Here is a 22794-nt window from a genome sequence, read left to right as displayed (position 1 = left end):
AGGAGCCAGTTCCAGTGGCTTTCTCCTTTCCTCTTAGCCCCACCAGAGCTCCTGGAGTGGGATTGATGAGGTCATTTTTCTTTCACTGTGGGCTTCTATAATGAAATATGGTAAAAGTTCATCTTCTCTTGAGCATGGCATTTTTTCCTTGTCAGATCTGCAGTCTTTCTTTTACTGAACGAATTTATTATCTACAAAAGCAGTGGCCTTGTACTTCCCTTTTGATTCAAAGAGCTCTGGAATGGCTAAAAGGAGTTTTCTTCTAAAAATTTAGTAGAGAGTCAGCTCTTTCTTTAGCCAAGACATTTGGTCTCCCTTTTAATGAATTTGAGAGAAACATAAATGCGTGTTATTGGTGACCTCTGGAATACTTCAAACTGTCTCATTCTTCAAGCATAGTTGAGCAAACCTCTAGGCAAGCCATGTTAGGAGAAACAAAAGCTAATTTTTCTATATGTCCCAGGGTTGATGGATACCTTCGTCAGTAGTAGAAATGAGGATGGGAGAGTTTGGATCCCTCTCATTTAAACGAATCGTCACTTACGAATTTATGGAACCCTCAGAGTCAAGCTCTTTTTGCTTCTGGCTTGTCTGAAGTGAGAGCCCGCTAGCATATAAAGTATTGGATCACGAATAATACTGGATTTAATATTAATATGTGAAAGCAGCTGCTGCAAGAAGAGAAGATCTTATTTCCTGATGTTCAGCCCTGCCACAATTATACATATTTATATATTTTTCCCACTGGCTTTTTTGCTTGGGAGTACGTCAAATATTACAATCTGAACCCATATTTGTATTTGCGTTTGCATAGATTTATTGCCTAAATCAAACTATATTAAACATTTCTTGGGTATAGGAAAATGAAGACTCCTTATATTTAAAAAAGGCAGCATGTTTTGGTTGTCTTACTAAATGTGTGGCCTTTTGTTGTCAAAGATGATGTTGATTGCAACATGGTAATTGGTTCTTAGGCAACATCTTACGTATGATACAAGATACCTTACTATTAGTAGAAATGGAATCACAGCAATCATAATGACTCGAATGACACTGGGTCTTATCTCACCCACTCCAGCCGGACTTCACCATGTAAAATATTTCTGGGAGTCCCAGGAGGCATCTACCATGTGCTCATCAATTAACACTCTCCAGATGCTGCCATTGCTACTGTTTTGCCACCTCCATAGAGTCCTCTTTGGGTCCTGCTGTCTTGTTTGGTCCCAGTGCTTTGTGTCTGAGTCTTGCATCCTGACATTGCCCCTGATGCCCCAGAGTTTTCACAGAGCCAGAGCTGTGTGGCATCTGTGAGGTGAGGAAGAATGTCCTTGCACCTTGGAGCTTGGTGTTGGACTCAGCTAGAGGGTTCACAAAGCACTGTGTGTGCAAGCATACCAGGAGCGCTCTTTCCTTTTTATGGTACCTGTTTTCATAGGACCTAGATATGAAGAGCATTAACTGTCTAGTTAGTCAACAATTATTGCTTATGTACTTAGCAATTTGATAAGCCCTATAATTATCCATTAAGACTTATTCTATAAGCCCTTTAACAAAATTATTATTATTATTATTATTTTGAGATGGAGTCTCGCTCTGTCGCCCAGGCTGGAGTGCAGCGGCGCGATCTCGGCTCACTGCAAGCTCCGCCTCCCGGGTTCACGCCATTCTCCTGCCTCAGCCTCCAGAGTAGCTGGGACTACAGGCGCCCGCCACCACGCCCGGCTAATTTTTTTGTATTTTTTAGTAGAGAAGGGGTTTCACCGTGTTAGCCAGGATGGTCTTGATCTCCTGACCTCGTGATCCACCCACCTCAGCCTCCCAACATGCTGGGATTACAGGCGTGAACCACCGCGCCTGGCCTAACAAAATTATTTTATCTGTACAAAGTAGATGCTGTAATTATTTCTATTTTATAGACGAGGACACGAAGGCTTCAAGAGGTTGAATAATTTGCTCAGTGTTACCCAGCAAACACTACAAGTCTAACCTCAAAGCCTACTATCTTTTTTTTTTTTTCTTTTTGAGACGGAATTTTGCTCGTTGCCCAGGTTGGAGTTCAATGGCACAATATTGGCTCACCGCAACCTCCACTTCCTGGGTTCAAGCGATTCTCCTGCCTCAGCCTCCCAAGTAGCTGGGACTAACAGGCATGCACCACCACGCCCGGCTAATTTTGTATTTTCAGTAGAGATGGGGTTTCTCCATGTTGGTCAGGCTAGTTGGGAACTCCCAACCTCAGGTGATCCACCCGCCTTGGCCTCCCAAATTATTGGGATTACAGGCGTGAGCCACTGCGCCTGACCAAAGCCCACTATCTTAATCACTAAATCTAAATACTTTCCTTGGCATCACCCCAGCCTCTAATAACGGAAGATTTTTTTTAATTATTAATTTTTGTGGGTATGTGGTAGGTGTGTATATTTATGGGGTACATAAAATATTTGGTATAGGTAAACAGCATGTAATCATCACATCAGGGTAAATGGTGTATCAATCACGTCAAGCATTTATCCTTTTCTTTGTGTTACAAACAATCCAATTATACTCTCTTATTTAAAAATGTACAATAGGCTGGGCACGGTGGCTCATGCCTGTAATCTCAGCACTTTGAGAGGCCAAGGTGGGTGGATCACCTGATGTCAGGAGTTCGAGACCAGCCTGACCAATATGGTGAAACCCTGTCTCTACTAAAAATACAAAGATTAGCCAGATGTGATGGCATGTGCCTGTAGTCCCAGCTACTCAGGAGGCTGAGACAGGAGAATTGTTTGAACCCAGGAGGCAGAGATCGCAGTGAGCCGAGATCATGCCACTGCACTCCAGCCTGGGCAACAGAGTGAGACTCCGTCTCAAAAAAAAAAAGTGCAATAAATTATTGTTGACTGTAGTCACCCTGTTGTGCTCCCAAATACTATATCTTATTCATTCTATCTAACTATATTTTTGTACCCAATAACCACACCCCCCTGCCGCTGACTACCCTTCCCAGCCTCTGGTAACCATTATTCTATCCTATCTCTCATGAGTTCAATTGTTTTAATTTTTTTTAGGTTGGTGCAGAAGTAATCATTACTTTTTTGCCATTAAAAGTAATGGTGAAAACCGCGATAACTTTTACACTAATAGCTCTCACAAATAAGTGAGAACATGCAAAATTTGTCTTTCTGTGCCTAGCTTATTCCACTTAACACAATGACCTCTGGTTTCATCCATGTTGTTGCAAATGACAGGATCTGATTCTTTTTTAATGGCCAAATAGTACTCCATTGTGTATATGTACCACGTTTTCTTTATCCATTCATCTGTTGTTGGAAACTTAGGTTGCTTCCAAATCTTGTGCGTTGCAAATACTGCTAGAATAAGCATGGTGATGCAGATATCTCTTCGACATACTGATTTCCTTTCATTTGGGTATGTACCTAGCAGTGGGATTTCTGGATCATTATGGCAATTCTATTTTTAGTTTTTTTTTTTTTTTTTTTTTTTGAGATGGAGTCTCGCTCTGTCACCCAGGCTGGAGTGCAGTGGCTCAATCTCGGCTCACTGCAAGCTCCGCTTCCTGGGTTCGCGCCATTCTCCTGCCTCAGCCTCCCGAGTAGCTGGGACTACAGGTGCCCGCCACCACGCCCAGCTAATTTTTTGTATTTTTAGTAGAGATGGGGTTTCACCGTGTTAGCCAGGATGGTCTCAATTTGCTGACCTTGTGATCTGCCCGCCTCGGCCTCCCAAAGTCCTGGGATTACAGGCATGAGCCACCGTGCCCGGCCCTATTTTCAGTTTTTTGAGGAACCTCTAAACTATTCTCCATAGTGGTTGGCTAATTTACATTCCCACCAATAGTATATGAGGGCTCCTCTTTCTCCATATCCTTGTCAGCATTTGTTATTTCCTGTTTTTTGGATACAAGCCATTTTAACTGGGGTGAGATGATATTTCATTGTAGTTTTGATTTGCATTTCTCTGATGATCAGTGATGTTGAACTCCTTTTCATATGCCTGTTTGCCGTTTATATATCTTCTTTTGAGAAATATCTACTCAGATCTTTTGCCCATTTTTTAAATTGGATGATTAGATTGTTTTCTATGGACTTGAGTGCCTTATATATTCTGGTTATTAATCCCTGGTCAAATGGAGAGTTTGCAAATATTTTCTCCTATTCTGTGGGCTGTCTCTTCATTTTGTGGATTGTCTCCTTTGCTGTGCGGAAGCTTTTTAACTTGATGTGATCCCATTTGTCCATTTTTTGGTTTGGTTGCTTGTGCTTACGGGGTATTACTCAAGGTACCTTTGCCTAGTCCATGTCCTGGAGAGTTTCCCCGATGTTTTCTTGTAGTAGTTTTATAGTTTGAGGTCTTAGGTTTAAGTCTTTAATCCTTTTTTTTTCTTTTTGGGGCAGAGTCTCACTCTGTTGCCAAGGCTGGAGTGCAGTGGTGTGATCTTGGCTCACTGCAAAATCCACCTCCCAGGTTCAAGCAATTCTCCTGCCTCAGCCTCTCGGGTAGCTGGGATTACAGGTACCCACCACCATACCCAGCTAATTTTTGTATTTTTAGTAGAGACGGGGTTTTACCATCTTGGCCAGGCTGGTCACGAACTTCTGACCTCAAGTGATCCGCCCTCCTCAGCCTCCCAAAGTGCTGAGATTACAGGAGTGAGCTACCATGCCCGGCCCCATAGTTTCCTTTTTTAGTGTTTTTTTTTTTTTTTTTTTTTTTTTGGACAGAGTCTTGCTCTGTCACTCAGGCTGATATGCAGTGGCATGATCTTGGCTCATTTAAACTTCCACCTCCTGGATTCAAGCGATTCTCCTGCCTCAGTCTCCTGAGTAGCTGGGATTACAGGCATGTACCACCACACCCACCTAATTTTTTTTTTTTTTTTTTTTGTATTTTTGGTAGAGATGGGGTTTCACCATATTGGTCAGGCTGGTCTCAAACTCCTGACCTCAGGTGATCTGCTGGCCTTGGCCTCCCAAAGTGCTGGGATTACAGGCGTGAGCCACTGTGCCTGGCCCCAGAATTTCTTTTTTTTTTTGATGTGTCTTTGTCTGGTTTTGATATCAGCATAATACTTGCCTCTCAAAGTGAGTTTGGAAGTATTTCCTCCTCTGCTATTTTTTTTTTGGAATAGTTTGTGTAGGATTTATATTAGGTCTTCTTTAAATGTTTGGTAAAATTCAGCACTGAAGCCATTGGGTCTGGACTTTTCTTTGCTGGGAGACATGTTACTTTTTTTTTTTTTGAGACAAGAATCTTGCTCTGTCGCCCAGGCTGGAGTGCAGTGGTGCAATCTCAGCTCACTGTAACCTTCATCTCCCAGGTTCAATTGATTCTCATGCCTGAGCCTTCCGAGTAGCTGGGACTACAGGTGCCCGCCACCACACCCGGCTAATTTTTGTATTTTTAGTAGAGATGGGGTTTCACTGTGTTGATCTCGTTACTTGTTATTGGTCTGTTCAAGGTTTTAGATTTCTTCATTTTTCAATCATGGTGGGTTGTATGTGTCTAGGAATTTATACATTTATTCTACTTTTTCCAATTTATTGGCATATAGTTGATCATAGTAACCTCTAGTGATCCTTTGAATTCCTGCAGTATCTGTTGTAATGTCTCCTTGTTCATCTCTAATCTTATTTATTTGGCACTTGTCCCTTTTTCTTAGTTAACCTGTCAATTTTGTTTATTTTTTCAAAAAAACAACTTTTCATTTCAGTGATCTTTTATATTATTTTCTTTGTTTCAATTTTATTTATTTCTGCTCTGATCTTTGTTATTTCTTTTGGAGTGCAGTGGCATGATCATGGCTTACTGCAGTCTTGACCTCTCAGGCTCAAGTGATTCTCCCAGCTAAGCCTCCTGAGTAGCTGGGATACAGGCATGTGCCACCATGCCTGGCTATTTAATTTTTTTTTTTTTTTTTTTGTAGAGATGTGGTCTTTCCATGTTGCCCAGGTTGGTTGTGAACTCCTGGGCCTAAGTGATCTTCCTGCCTCAGCGTCCCGAAATGCTGAGATTACAGGCATGAGCCCCGTGCCTTGCCAATATTATTTATTTTCTTCTACTAATTTTGGATTTTGTTTGCTCTTACTCCTCTAGTTCTTGAAGATGCATCATTAGGTTATTTGAAGTTTTGCTACTTTTTTGATGTAGATGCTTGTAGCTATAAACTTTCCTCTTAGTACTGCTTTCACTGTATCCCATAGGTTTTGGTATGTTGTATTTCCATTATCATTTGTTTCAAGAAATTTTTAAATTTCCTTCTTAATTTTTTTATTGGCCCACTAGTCATGCAGGGGCATATTCTTTAAATTCCGTGTGTTTACGCAGTTTCCAAAATTCCTTTGGTTATTGATTTCTAGTTTTATTCCATTGTGGTCAGAAAAGATACTTGATATAATGTCAATTTTTTTGAATTTTTAAAGGCTTGTTTTGTGGACTAACATATGGTCTATCCTTGAGAATGATCTATATGTTGAGGGGAAGAACGTGTATTCTGTAGCCACTGGATGAAATGTTCTGTAGATATGTTACATCCATTCGGTCTATAGTGCAGGTTAAGTCCAAGGTTTCTTTGTTGATTTTCTAGCTGGATGATCTGTCCAAATGCTGAAAGTGGGGTTTTGAAGTCTCTAGCTATTATTTTATTGGGATTTATCTCTCTTTTCAACTCTAAAAATATTTGCTTTATATATTTGAATGCTCCAGTGTTGGGTGCATATATATTTAAAATTGTTATATCCTGTGCTAAATTGACCACTTTATAATTACATAGTGACATTTTTGGCCTCTTTATAGTTTTTTTTTTCTTGCAATCTATTTTATCTGATATACATATAGCTATTCCTTCTCTTTTTTGGTTTTCATTGGCATGGAACATCTTTTTCTATCCCTTCATTTTCAGTTACGTGTATATTTTATTTTTTATTTTTATTTTTTGAGACGAAGTCTTGCTCTGTTGTCCAGGCTGGAGTTCAGTGGTGTGATCTCAGGTTACTGCAACCTCCGCCTTACAAGTTCAAGTGATTCTCCTGCCTCAGCATCCCAAGTAGCTGGGACTACAGGTGCACCAACCATGCCCAACTAATTTTTGTATTTGTTGTTGTTGTTATTCTTTTTTTTTTTAATTATTATACTTTAAGTTCTGGGTACATGTGGAGAACGTGCAAGTTTGTTACATAGGTATACATGTGCCATAGTGGTTTCCTGCACCCATCAAGCCATCATCTACATTAAGTATTTCTCTTAGTGCTATCCTCCATCTAGCCCCCCACCCGTGACAGGCCCTGGTGTGTGATGTTCCCCTCCCTGTGTCCATGTGTTCTTATTGTTCAACTCCCACTTATGAGTGAGAACATGTGGTGTTTGGTTTTCTGTTCCTGTGTTAGTTTGCTGAGAATGATGGTTTCCAGCCTCATCCATGTCCCTGCAAAGGACATGAACTCATCCTTTTTTATGGCTGCATAGTATTCTATGGTGTATATGTGCCACATTTTCTTTATTCAGTCTATCATTGATGGGCATTTGGGTTGGTGCCAAGTCTTTGCTATTGTGAATAGTGCTGCAATAAACATACGTGTGCTCTCAGTAAAGTATCGCAAGGACAAAAAACCAAACACCGCATGTTCTCACTCATAGGTGGGAATTGAACAATGAGAACACATGGACACAGGAAGGGGAACATCACACTCTGGGGACTGTTGTGGGGTGGGGGGAGAGGGGAGGGACAGCATTAGAGATATACCTAATGCTAAATGACGAGTTAATGGGTGCAGCACACCAACATGGCACATGGATACATATGTCACAAACCTGCACGTTGTGCACATGTACCTTAAAACTTAAAGTATAATAATAAAAAAAGAAAGAAAGATTAATTACTACAGTATATATTTCATTGAAAATTGTATACAGTAAATTTACATAAACAGAAATTAATGGTTGTTATACCTGTATATTTTGTAATACTCCTTATGTAGTTGTTCAAATTTACTAACTACCTTGGTACCTGTGATGCATATAGCATTAAATATTTACAAACAATAAAAAAAAACATACATGTGCATGTGTCTTTATAGTAGAATGATTTACAATCCTTTGGGCATATACCCAGTAATGGGATTGCTGGATCAAATGGTATTTCTGGTTCTAGCTCCTTGAGGAATTGCCACACTGTCTTCCACAATGGTTGAACTAACTGACACTTCCACCAACAGTGTAAAACATTCTTATTTCTCCACATCCTCTCCAGCATCTGTTATTTCCTGACTTTTTAACGATTGCCATTCTAACTGGCGTGAGATGCTATCTCATTGTGGTTTTGGTTTGCATTTCTCTAATGACCAGTGATGATGAGCCTTTTTTCATATGTTTGTTGGCCGCATAAATGTCGTCTCTTGAGAAGTGTCTGTTCATATCCTTTGCGCACTTTTGGATGGGGTTGTTTTTTTCTTGTCAATTTGTTTAAGTTCCTTGCAGATTCTGGATATTAGCCCTTTGTCAGATGGATAGATTGCAAAAATTTTCTCCCATTCTGTAGGTTGCCTGTTCAGTCTGATGATAATTTCTTTTGCTGTGCGGAAGCTCTTTAGTTTAATTAGATCCCATTTGTCAACTTTGGCCTTTGTTGCCATTGCTTTTGGTGTTTTAGTCGTGAAGTCTTTGCTCATGTCTATGTCCTGAACGGTATTGCCTAGGATTTCTTCTAGGGTTTTTATGATTTTAGGTTTTACGTTTAAGTCTTTAATCCATCTTGAGTTAATTTTTGTATAAGGTGTTAGGAAAGGGTCCAGTTTCAATTTTCTTCATATGGCTAGCCAGTTTTCTCAACACCATTTATTAAATAGGGAATCATTTCCCCGTTGCTTGTTTTTGTCAGGTTTGTCAAAGATCAGATGGTTGTAGCTGTGTGACATTATTTCTGAGGCCTGTCTTCTGTTCCATTGGTCTATATATCTGTTTTGGTACCAGTACCATGTTGTTTTGGTTACTGTAGCCTTGCAGTATAGTTTGAATTCGGGTAGCATGATGCCCCCAGCTTTGTTCTTTTTACTTAGGATTGTCTTGGCTATACAGGCTCGTTTTTGGTTCCATATGAAATTTAAAGTAGTTTTTTTCTAATTCTGTGAAGAAAGTCAATGGTAGTTTGATAGAGATAGCATTGAATCTATAAATTACCTTGGGCAGTATGGCCATTTTCATGATACTGATTCTTCCTATCCATGAGCATGGAATGTTCTTCCATTTGTTTGTGTCCTCTCTTATTTCCTTGAGCAGTGGTTTGTAGTTCTCCTTAAAGAGGTCCTTCACGTCCCTTGTAAGTTGTATTCCTAGATATTTTATTCTCTTTGAAGCAATTGTGAATGGGAGTTCACTCATGATTTGGCTCTCTGTCTACTATTGGTGTATAAGAATGCTTGTGATTTTTGCACATTGATTTTGTATCCTGAGACTTTGCTGAAGTTGCTTATCAGCTTAAGGAGATTTTGGGCTGAGACAATGGGGTTTTCTTAATATACAATCACGTCATCTGCAAACAGAGACAATTTGACTTCCTCTCTTCCTATTTGAATATCCTTTATTTCTTTCTCCTGCCTGATTGCCCTGGCCAGAACTTCCAATACTATGTTGAATAGGAGTGGTGAGAGGGCATCCTTGTCTTGTGCCGGTTTTCAAAGGGAATGCTTCCAGTTTTTGCCCATTCAGTATGATATTGGCTGTGTGTTTGCCATAAATATCTCTTAATATTTTGAGATATGTTCCATCATTACTTAGTTTATTGAGAGTTTTTATCATGAAGCTTGGTTTGAATTTTATTGAAGGTCTTTTCTGCATTTATTGAGATAATCATGTGTTTTTTGTCATTAGTTCTGTTTATATGATGGATTACGTTTATTGATTTGCATATGTTGAACCAGCCTTGCATCTCAGGGATGAAGCACACTTGATCGTGGTGGATAAGCTTTTTGATATGCTGCTGGATTCGGTTTGCCAGTATTTTATGGAGGATTTTTGCATCGATGTTCATCAGGGATATTGGCCCAAAATTTTCTTTTTTTGTTGTGTCTCTGCCAGGTTTAGGTATCAGGATGATGCTGGCCTCATAAAATGAGTTAGGGAGGATTCCCTCTTTTTCTATTTTTGGAATAGTTTCAGAAGGAATGGTACCTGCTCCTCTTTGTACCTCTAGTAGTTTTCACTGTGAATCCATCTGGTCCTGGGCTTTTTTTGGTTGGTAAGCTATTAATTACTGCCTCAATTTCAAAACTTGTTATTGGTCTATTCAGGGATTCGACTTCTTCCTGGTTTAGTCTTGGGAGGGTGTATGTGTCTAGGAATGTATCTGTTTCTTCTAGATTTCTAGTTTATTTGAGTGAAAGTGTTTATAGTATTCTCTGATGGTAGTTTGTATTTCTGTGGGATCAGTGGTGATATCCCCTTATCATTTTTTATTGTATCTATTTGATTCTTCTGTCTTTTCTCCTTTATTAGTCTGGCAAGTGGTCTATCTATTTTGTTAATCTTTTCAAAAAACCAGGACCTGGATTCATTGATTTTTTTGAAGGGTTTTTTTGTGTCTGTCTCCATCAATTCTGCTCTGAGCTTAGTTATTTCTTGTCTTCTGCTAGCTTTTGAATGTGTTTGCTCTTGCTTCTCTAGTTCTTTTAATTGTGATGTTAGGGTGTTGATTTTAGGTCTTTTCCACTTCTCCTGTGGGCATTTAGTGCTATAAATTTCCCTCTAAACATTGCTTTAGCTGTGTCCCAGAGATTCTGATACATTGTGTCTTTGTTCTGATTGGTTTCAAAGAACTTATTTATTTCTGCCCTTATTTCATTATTTACCCAGTAGTCATTCAGGAGCAGGTTTTTCAGTTTCCATGGGGTTGTGCGGTTTTGAGTGAGTTTCTTAGTCCCGAGTTCTAATTTGATTGTGCTGTGGTCTGAGAGATAGTTTGTTATGATTTCTGTTCTTTTGCATTTGCTGAGGAGTTCCAATTATGTGGTCAATTTTAGAATAAGTGTGACGTGGTGCTGAGAAAAATGTATATTCTGTTGATTTGTGGTGGAGAGTTCTGTAGATGTCTATTAGGTCTTCTTGGTCCAGAGCTGAGTTCAAGTCCTGAATATCCTTGTTAATTTTCTGTCTCATTGATCTGTCTAATATTGACAGTGGGGTGTTAAAGTCTCCCACTATTATTGTGTGAGGGTCTATGTCTCTTTGTAGGTCTCTAAGGGCTTGTTCTATGAATCTGGGTGCTCCTGTATTGGGTGCATATATATTTAGGTTAGTTAGCTCTTCTTGTTGCGTTGATCTCTTTACCATTATGTAATGCCCTTCTTTATCTTTTTTGATCTTTGTTGGTTTAAAGTCTGTTTTATCAGAGACTAGGATTGCAACCCTGCTTTTTTTTTTTTTCATTTGATTAGTAGATCTTCCTCCATCCCTTTATTTTGAGCCTATGTGTGTCTCTGCATGTGAGATGGGTCTCCTGAATACAGCAAACCGATGAGTCTTGATTCTTTATCCAATTTGCCAGTCTGTGTCTTTTAATCAGGGGCATTTAGCCCATTTACATTTAAGGTTAATACTGTTATGTGTGAATTTGATCATGTCATTATGATGCTAGCTGGTTATTTTGCCAGTTAGTTGATGCAGTTTCTTCATTGTGTCATTGGTCTTTGTAATTTGGTATGTTTTTGCAGTGGCTGGTACTGATTTTTCCTTTTCATACTTAGTGTTTCCTCTAGGAGCTCTCATAAGGCAGGCCTGGTGGTGACAAAATCTCTTAGCATTTGCTTGTCTGCAAAGGATTTTATTTTTCCTTCACTTATGAAGCTTAGTTTGGCTGGATATGAAATTCTGGGTTGAAACTTCTTTTCTTTAAGAATGCTGAATATTGGCTCCTACTCTCTTTTGGCTTGTAGGGTTTCTGCAGAGAGATCCGCTGTTAGTCAGATGGGCTTCCCTTTGTGGGTAACCCGACCTTTCTCTCGGGCTGCCCTTAACATTTTTTCCTTTATTTCAACCTCAGTGAATCTGATGATTATGTGTCTTGGGGTTGCTCTTCTCGAGGGATATCTTTGTGATGTTCTCTGTATTTCCTGAATTTGAATGTTGGCCTGTCTTGCTAGGTTGGGGAAGTTCTCCTGGATAACATCCTGAAGAGTGTTTTCCAACTTGGTTCCATTCTCCCTGTCACTTTCAGGCACACCAATCAAATGTAGGTTTGGTCTTTTCACATAGTCCCATATTTCTTGGAGGTTTTGTTCATTCCTTTTCATTCTTTTTTCTCTAATCTTGTCTTCACATTTATTTCATTAAGTTGATCTTCAATCTCTGATATCCTTTCTTCTGCTTGATCAATTCAGCTATTGATACTTGTGTATGCTTCACGAAGTTCTCATGCTGTATTTTTCAGCTCCATCAGGTCATTTATGTTCTTAACCATGTTGGCCAGGATGGTCTTGATCTCCTGACCTCGTGTTCCACCTGCCTCAGCCTCCCAAAGTGCTGGGATTACAGGCATGAGCCACCATGCCCGGCCAGAATTCTAACTTACTTGTCTGTGTTATCTTTAATTTCACTGAGTTTCCTCCAAACAGTTATTTTGCCTTCTCTGTCTGAAAGGTCACAGCAGATCAAAACTGGAGCAACAGCCGGGTGCATGTCCTGTTGCATGGGGCTGTTCCATTGGGCACTCCTTCAAGTGAGGCCAGCCGGTAGGGCCCAAACTCAGGAAATAACTTATGCAGATGGCCTTGGCCAACTAATTACACGAAGAGTGGGCTGGCATTTAGGGGTTGGGCTGCACAATCACATTAAGGGTTGCCAGACATTCAGGAGCTGGGGCTCCCCAGGCAACAATGACTTATCAATCTTATAAAATGTGTGTGGATAAAAGCCAATTACTCATTTACATTAAAAACATCTTTACATTATGCCAAGTTTTTTCTCTTAGCAGAGTCTCCTGTCTTGCCATTATTCATGAAATGGCCCTAACAGGCACAGTCCAGAAGAGCATGATTTTTTAAATTGACCTTCAGTCACATTGGCTGACTTATGTTTTCATAATGTTGAAGGTGCATTTTTCTGATTCAGTTGTGGAATGAGGTTAATGAAACAGTACTTTCCCACACATGAGGCCGAATGTCATTGCTGAGGTGAAGATGAGGAGGGCTGAACTGGGTCACAGGAATAAGGCTGCATAAGCACCTCCTAGGAAGACCAAAGCACACCTATGCCTGTTTATAATTCAGTGTTGCAAATAAGCACTTTTAAAAACAGACGTCCATAAAACGTTTTAGGCTTTATTCTTTTACCTTGGATTGTTTAAGTTAAAAAACATTTACTATTGGTTTATCATTAGTAAACCAAGTTGAAGCATATGGATAAATAGCAATCAAAAGCAGTGAAATATAATGTAGCCTTGATATGTGAGTTATTATACACAGTGGGTTAAGGGAAGAAGTCGCTGTGTCTGCTATTCCTACTTAAATTGTGACTCACCTATTTAGTGAAGAAAGAGAAGAGGATTAATCTGGATCCTAGTCTTATTTTGATCACAGTGTATTTCACTAGCTTGGGGGACTGTCAAATCACTTGAAAAAACATTTATGTAATTTGTCGTGCAGTTACAAATGTAATCATTTTAATTGTAATTATACTCCTGGGGGAGTATAATTACTCCCCCAGGATTGTGAGTCACATGAGAGAGCTTTCAGAGTTTCGGGGGTATAGAGATTGGTACCTGTTTCATTTTGTTTCTTGTTTTCATTCTGTGTGCTGGCCATCACAAAGGGCTAAGAGACTACGTTTACTTCATAGTCTCCTGCTGTGATGAAAGGGTCATATTTTGTTCCCCCCTCTTGGTCAGGGGAGGGCATCCAGTCTTAAGTTAGTCAGGCTATAGGTTGGTTGGTGGCTTATAACATGGCTTGATACCAAGAACCTGCCCAAATTATTATGATGGTGACCATACTGGAACAAGTAATTTCTTTGTTTTAAGAGAATCAAGATATAGAGAGAGTTAGTTGGTTGTGGGAGCAGGAGCTGAAAATACATACAGAGAGGGGGCAGTCTGCAGATGCCATGCCACAAGTATGCTTAAGTCAAGAGGTAGAAAAAGTGCACGTATACTTCTCAGCAGTGCAGCCTGGGCTGTCTCGCCAGTGGTTAACAGGTGTCCCTGAAGTGCAGATTTCTAGGTAATCACATTTGGGAAACACCACCTCTATATTCCTTTCTGCAGAGTCATACAATGCCTTAGCTTATTAAAGACGGAGAATCCTACAGTAAGAAGCTCGTCTAACATTGACTCAGTGTTTCCAAGTCTTGTTGGACAAAGGACTCTCACCTATTAACATCTTTTATAACACAGGTGTTCCATGGAACAGAGTTTAGAGTAGGGGTTGGCATCTGTGGATGGAAGCAAAAAAAGAACGGCTCTAGAAACAGACAGTTCAGTCCCATGTCAGGGGAGTCCAGAAACTCCTTTGCTGAGGCAGTGATAAATTTCTGGTCATTAGATCTGTTTTACACTCTGAACTGCCTTCTAGTCATTGTGTGGTCTAGGCATAGCTGCCCTAGTATTTTAGAACTGCCGTAATATTTTAGTTTTCCTTATTTCAGTGAGTATTCTTATCTCAGACCTCCACTAATTAAGATGAAGTCACTAATTAAGAGTGAGGCTTTTCTCTTGTTAACTGAGAGTCTGATTAATGTAACAGAATGTCAGATGTGACTTTCCAGTTGTCTCCCCAGAACACTACGACAGGTGACAAATATCCCTACTATCTCATGAGATGTTGGATCGCCTACGCAGCACTTGCTAAGGGATTATGGAAGTGGCGTTGCCAGCATTCCCCTCATGTGCTCTAGGTGAGGGAGAAGAGGTAAAGAATCCATTACGGGAAAGGGCAGTGAGAATCCTTTGACAGGAGAGTTATCAGAGTGCCTTCCTGGGGGAGGGGACAGAGTGTGCCCCTAGGTCATAAGGCAAGTGAGGAAGCCTTCAGTGTCAGGGATGTAGGGACTGTGACCTGTTTCCTTCTGACTGGAGCTGCCAGAGTGAGGTGAAAAGGTGATTGGGTAGGAACTCTACTCCCACTTGTGGAGGGGTAAGGTGTGAACAGTGAGTACCCATGGAAGGAAGTAGCACTCAGGTTATCTTTATTTTTATTTATTTATTTATTTATTTTTGAGACGGAGTTTCACTCTAGTTGCCGAGGCTGGAGTGCAGTGGCCCAAGCTCGGCTCACCGCAACCTCTGCCTCCCGGGTTCAAGCAATTCTCCTACCTCATCCTCCCATGTAGCTGGGATTACAGGCATGTGCCACCACATCCGGCTAATTTTTTATTTTTAGTAGAGATGGGAGTTTCTCCATGTTGGCCAGGCTGGTCTTGAACTCCTGACTTCAGGTGATCCGCCCACCTTGGCCTCCCAAAGTGCTGGGATTACAGGCATGAGCCACTGTGCCCAGCACACTGAGGTTATCTTTTAAAAGAGGACCTTCTGGAGGGGCAAGGGAAACGCAGCATCAAGTGGCCGGAGCTGGGCTGGGTGCAGTGGTGCATGCCTGTAGTCCCAGCTACTTGGGTAGCTGAGGCAGGAAGATTGCTTGAGCCCAGGATTCCAAGGCAGCAGTGAACTATGATTGCACCACTGCACACCACCCTGGGCAACAGAGCAAGACCCCATGTCTAATTAAAATAGTTGCTTGAACCAGACAATAGGAAACTAGAACAGAAAGGAAGGCACTGGTGGCCAGCTGGAGGAGGTCCTGCCTATACTAGCAACTACGGCAGGGAAGTAGGGTCTCCTGGGAGGAGGAAGACCCAGTAATTGTGTATCTGCTGCACTGAAGGCTACTCTGAAATGATAGTTCCATCAGGACATAGCTCCATGTCCCTGCCTTTTCCCCCTCCTACCACACCCTCAGCCTGGGGAGGAGCCAGGGGCAGCACAGGGCATGGGGAAGAGGCATAGAAAGCATTGACTATGCCCCCTACAACCCACATCCAAACAGCAGGTTTCCCAGCTGGTAGATCCCTCCTGGGGGAATAGAGAAGCTTTAAGTGGATCAAGAGTTTGGAGGTTGGCTACTTGACCATACTAGAATTTTTGTCTAAAACTGACTGAAGGGCTTTTATTATCTGAGAGCCTGGAGGATCTATGAGCCTAGGGCTGGGATGGAGCAGGTGCACACAGTGAGATGTGCAGGGAGTAGTCATGCTTCTGGTTGATTTAATTCTGCCTCCATGCAGTGGGAATAGGACAAAACTAAAAATCAGTTTAAAGAGTTTATACGTGTTTACACTTTATAACAGATGTTTACACTACTTCCTAAGAAATTAATTACACATGAACTAATTCTAACATCAAAGACTGTGGGCACTTATAATACATACACAATAAACAACCAATTAATATGCATTCAATCAATGAACACTTATGAAGCACCTCAGCTGGGTATTGGGGCCTGTGAGGATAAGTAGGAACTGATTTATGCTCTCAAGAAGCATGCAATCTAGTTTGAGAAGTCCCGGTCTAGCCTGGAGATTTCTTCAGGTTGCATAAGAATCACAGCGGTGTTGGTTGTGGCACTGGTTTGAATGCATCTCTACTTTTAAGTCTGATTCAGTAGGTCTGGGTTGGGACCTAGGGATCTGCATTTTAACAAACACCTTGTTCTACAGGTCATCAACAGAGAAATAATAATCTAGCTCTCCAAATAGCACCACATACAAAAGCAACTTTTACTGTATTGGGTCATGTATTACTGATTCTCACAGAGTTTGTCCCAGAATCCAAGACAATATCATTCATTTGGATAAAACAAAGTTTCTGCTTGTTCTTTGTTACATCAGATGAAAACAGCTGGATAGATTTTCACCAGATTAGAAGAGGATATTTGGGCTTGTCTGACTTACGAGGTAAAGGAAATTTATTTTAGGGGTTCCTGAGGAGGGGTGTCCTTTGAAGAGAGGTGCAGCTATCTTCCAGAGCCATATAAAGTGCTGATTTCTGACAAGGCCACTTCCGCCACAAGCAATCTAGGCTCAGGGTGGGAGCAGCAGGAGTTTATTGATGGAATATTGGGTTAATGATTGATGTGAGCAGCCCAGGGGAGGCCAGGGACCTGATAACAGCATCTTCACAAAAACATATGCTGGAGAAAATGGACCATAAATGTGTAAACAGAGAATTTTTTCTTGTTTTGAGACAGAGCCCTAGGCTGGAGTGCCATGGTGTGATCTCAGCTCACTGTAATCTCTGTCTCCCAGGTTCAAGCAATTCTCCTGCCTCAGCCTCCCAAGTAGCTGGGATTACAGGTGCATGCCACCATACCTGCTAATTTTTGTATTTTTTGTAGAGACAGGGTTTTGCCATGATGCCAAGGCTGGTCTTGAACTCCTGGCCTCAAGTGATCTACCCACCCCCGCCTCCCAGAATGCTGGGATTACAGGTATGAGCCACCAGGTCTGGCCTAAACAGACAGTTTTAATCCCCATTTTCCTATTTGTTTGGGAAGTCTGGACAATGATCTTGCCTTCTCTGTTTGTTTCTCTGGTTATATAATTAGGAGCATGCTGACTTTTTTCATAAGGCTGTTGTAAGGAATAATGAATAAAAGCCGCTGTTAAGCACTTGAAAACTTCATAAAGATGAGTTTTTTTAAAAGATGAGTTTTGTTGTAGTTAAAAATGTAGAATAAGTGGGATAAGCTAAATTTTATTACGAGACGTTGAACTTAGTTTAATCCAGCATTACTTTTTAGTATATTGATCATTTCATTTCCTTCATTGTTTAGATGACTCAGTGTACAGATGTGATGTAATTTTAAAATAACATATGCTTACAGCAAAAGAAACTATCAACCAAGTCAACAGACAACCTACAGAATGGGAGAAAATATTTGCAAACTATGTATCCAACAAAGGTCGACTATCTAGAATCTAAAAGAACTTAAATTTATTAGCAAATAACAACCCGATTAAAAAGTGGGCAAACGACATGAACAGACCCTTTTAAAAAGAAGACATACATGCAGCCAACAAGCATATGAAAAAATGTTTAACCTAATCACTAGAGAAATGCAAATCAAAATCATGATAAGAGACCATCTCACACCAGTCAGATGGCCATTACTAACTAGTCAAAAAGTAACAGATGCTGGTGAGGTTGTGAAGAAAAGGGAATGCTTATACACTGCTGGTGAGAGTGTAAATTAGTTCAGCCAATGTGGAAAGCAGTTTGGCAATTCCTCAAAGAACTTAAAACAGCCTTACCCAGGCCAGGTGCAGTAGCTCAGGCCTGTGATCCCAGGACTTTGCGAGGCTAAGCTGGGTGGATCACTTGAGGTCAGGAGTTCAAGACCAGCCTGGCCAACATGGGGAAACCTCTACTAAAAATACAAAAAACTTAGGTGGGTGTGGTGGCACATGCCTGTAATCCCAGCTACTTGGGAGGCTGAGGCATGAGAATTGCTTGAACCCAGGAAGTGGAAGCCCCAGTGGGCCGAGATTATGCCACTGCTCTCCATCCTGGGTGACAGAGCGAGACTCTGTCCCAAAAAAACAAAACAAGGCCAGGCGCAGTGGCTCACACCTGTAATCCCAGCACTTTGGGAGGCCGAGGCGGGCGGATCACGAGGTCAGGAGATCGAGACCATCCTGGCTAACACAGTGAAACCCCGTCTCTACTAAAAATACAAAAAATTAGCCAGGCGTGGTGGTGGGTGCCTGTAGTCCCAGCTACTTGGGAGGCTGAGGCAGGAGAATGGCATGAATCTGGGAGGCGGAGCTTGCAGTGAGCCGAGATTGCACCACTGCACTCCAGCCTGGGCAACAGTGCAAGACTCCGTCTCAAACAAAACAAAACAAAACAAAACAAAACCTAGACTTACTGTTTAACCCAAAAATCCCATTATTGGGTATATACCCAAAGGAATATAAATTGTTCTACCATAAAGACACATGCACACATATGTTCATTATAGCACTATTCACAATAGCAAAGACATGGAATCAACCTAAATGCCCATCAACTGTAGGCTGGATAAAGAAAATATGGTGCATATACACCATGGAATACTATGCAGCCATAAAAAATGCGATCATGTCCTTTGCAGCAACATGGATGGAGCTGGAGGCCATTATCCTAGGCAACCTAATGCAGGAACAGAAAACCAAATACCACATATTCTCACTTATAAGTGGGAGCTTATAACAAGAAGAACACATAGACGCTAGGAGGGGAACAACAGACACTGCAGCTGACTTGAGGGTGGAGGGTAGAAGTGGGGAGAGGACCAGATAAAATACCTATCGGCTGCTATGCTTATTACCTGGGTGACAAAATTATCTGTACACCAAACCCTGGTGACATGCAGTTGACCTATATAACAAACCTGCACATGTACCCCTGAACCTAAAATACAAGTTCAAAAAAATCACAATAAAATAAATGAAACCACATGTGCTTAGATTTAAAAAATCTAACAAGCCAGGCATAGTGGTGTTCACCTGTAGCCCCACCTACTTGGGAGGCTGAGGCAGGAGAATTCTTTGAGTCCAGGAGTTCAAGTCCAGCATGGGTAACATAGAGAGACCCCCGCCTCCTTACCAAATCTCTAAAGACAGACAAACAAACAAACAAACAAACAAACATCTAGCACAGGAACAAGGGCAATTGGAAAATAGGTTAGGCATATTTTTAGGAAGCTGAATAAGTTTTTAAGAGCTAAAACAAGTGAGAAGTGTGCTAAGTAATGAACTGTGGACTTACAAAGGAGCCTACTGTAAATTCTTTTGATTATTATTATTATTATTATTATTTTTTGAGATGGAGTCTTGCTGTGTCCCCTAGGCTGGAGTGCAGTGGCGCAATCTCGACTCACTGCAAGCTCCGCCTCCCGAGTTCACGGCATTCTCCTGCCTCAGCCTCCCGAGTAGCTGGGACTACGGGCACCCGCCAACACGCCCGGCTAATTTTTTGTATTTTTAGTAGAGACGGGGTTTCACCGTGTTAGCCAGGATGGTCTCGATCTTCTGACCTTGTGATCCGCCCGCCTCGGCCTCCCAAAGTGCTGGGATTACAGGCTTGAGCCACCGCGCCCGGCCAATTCTTTTGATTATTAATTTGCTAAAGGCCCTTGAGTCATGAATACAGATGAAAATCTATGAAAAATTGACACGTGTTCTCAAATTGGGGCCATACATCACCACGGCCAAGATATGGTGCAATACGATAGTCTTAAATGCTTAACATAATGCTATGCCTATAATTACATGTATGGCATTATCTTTAATATGAACTGATTAATGAGGGTGACATAAAGCAAGGATGAATGTTAGTTATTCAGACACTGATGTTCAGATAGCCACCTGAGAAGTCATTTTTCTCAAAGTTCTATTCCTTAAGGGTTGTAGAAATATCAATTGTTTTTGCAGTTTCCATTTCAAGAAGCAGCTATTCATAATCCCCAGAGAACTCTTCCCTAACAGACTACAATAAAACTTAGAATTAATGGTGGTGACATTTCAGACCTAAATTACTGCCTTCATGCTTTAAATAATTATCCTGCTATCCCTATGCATGGGACTTTCAAAATTTTCATTTCATTCCTGGCTTATCTCTCATCTCCACTGCATGACTAGTTCCTTGTCCCTTACAACCGAATGCAGGAGGCTGAATTTCTAATGTTCCCCTTAAAATTCTCCTACTTGTTAATAGTACTTTTATGGTAGTTCATCTAAAATAGTTTTTCAACAAACTTCTCAAAGGCTATCTCTGGCTGTCCATTTTCTTTCTTCATTTTTTAGCTGAATAGCTGGTATACACTAGTCCATTCTGATATTTGTATGTTTCCTCCCCTCTCTCTCTTTTTCTGCTTTATTTCTCAAAGGTGATTGATATCTTCAATCCCTAGTCACCCCACCGTGTGAACCTCTTTGTTCTCCAAGTCCTTCCCACTCTGCTCACAGGGCCCTTGGACTCTGCCTCCGTCTCTCTATCCTTCTTCAAAGGCCACTAAAGAGGTTCTTTTTACGAACTTTTTCTTGGTAAACTGAAGACAGAGTGCTGGGAAACAAAACCTTGAAAAAGACCTTGGAAACCTTGACCAGACGCTGGGCAGTCTGGTTCTCTTAGTCTCTCAGCCCCCAAGGGCTTCTCTCCTCTATCCCTGCTGTGAGCTAGTCACTGGAAAAACACACCTGACCTTGCCAGCCAAGTGAGGGTGCCAAGAATGAGAGAGAAGCATTCTTCTCATCAGCAGATGGAAGGTCTCCCTCAAAGGATTTCTCAATGCCGCCTGAATCAAAGCCTGCGTTTCCCAGAGCAAGCTATTCCCTGGAGGCCTCCTGAGCTCTGGCCACAGTGTTCTCATACAGCTAGCAAGAAGTCACAATGGAATTCGCTCCAACAATCCCACTGCCTTGTTGTTGTTCTGTTCTTAATGCTTACTCTGTATCATAAACATAATTATAGCGAGAAGTTAAACATATAAATGTGTTCTAAAGAAATGGGCTTTTGTGGCCAGGCGCGGTGGCTCACGCCTGTAATCCCAGCACTTTGGGAGGCCGAGGTGGTTGGATCACCTGAGGTTGGGAGTTCGAGACCAGCCTGGCCAACATGGTGAAACCCCGTCTCCACTAAAAATGCAAAAATTACCCAGGTGAAGTGACACATGCCTGTAATCCCAGCTACTCGGAGGCTGGGGAAGGAGAATCACTTGAACCTGGGAGGCAGAGGTTGCAGAGAGCCGAGATCGCGCCACTGCACTCCAGCCTGGGCGACAGAGAGAGACCCTGTCTCAAAAACAAAACAAAACAGAAATAGGCTTTTGCTATGCAGTGGTTGGGACCTTGGCTTTTTGAGAGTGATTGGTGGTATGCAGAATGTGGAGAATCCCTCCTCGAGGCCAAATTCTTTGGTATCAATAGTGTTCCATGTAGAGATCCTTTTGTTTGGATCTCTACAATCTGGATTGTTTGTCAGAGATTGAGAAGGCACCAGTGTCCTCCTTTTTCCCCTTGGTTACCACCTCCTGTGTGCATAGAATATTGTATTTTTAAAATCATAGAGTTAGAACATAGGGGTGTGGGTAAATTTTCATTAGTCCAATAAAATTAATTTGATATCCAGAATGAGCTTGTTTCATCCTTTGCATTTCAACCCCCTAACCCACCCATCCCCACTTTACCCAACATTCTTTGAAGGCTGGGGTTTGTCTCATAGTTGAGAAGGAAAAGGCCAAAGGCTTGACTTTCAAATAATTCATTTCCTGCAGTTGCTCACATTCCCAGTCTCTTTTCTTGTTCCTGTTTTTAGCTGGTCATAGCTCTTTATGATTTGGAAATTAAAGTCCTTAAAAACAAAGAAATAAACAATTTCACTGGGATGACTGTCAATTTTAAAATAAACAATTGTTGAGTGCCTACTATAAACTCAGAATGGACTAGGCACTTAAAAATGCCAAATTAAAAACCAGGTCCATGTCATTAAGAATCTTATAGTCAGCAGGGAAGGCAGTTACATAAACAAATAATTTAATACAAAGAAATAAATTACTTTCATGAGGTTATATATCTGAGCCAATGAGAAAATTGGAGAAATGGAGCTTCTAAGTAGATCTGGGCAATGCAGACAAGGCTTTCCAACAGACATATCTTCTCTAGTAGGAGTGTGTGGGGAGGGGTTGGTACAGAGGTGGAGGGGATGGTATGTAGCTCAGAGAATGGCATGTGTGCAGGCCCAGTGGCTCTGGAGGACAGCACATACTCAGAGTCACC

The sequence above is a fragment of the Hylobates moloch genome, unplaced genomic scaffold, assembly GCF_009828535.3.
Source record: "Hylobates moloch isolate HMO894 unplaced genomic scaffold, HMol_V3 SCAFFOLD_16, whole genome shotgun sequence".
Classification (NCBI taxonomy): domain Eukaryota; kingdom Metazoa; phylum Chordata; class Mammalia; order Primates; family Hylobatidae; genus Hylobates; species Hylobates moloch.
The sequence above is the reverse complement of the archived record's forward strand: the minus strand, read 5'-3'. Positions refer to the sequence as shown.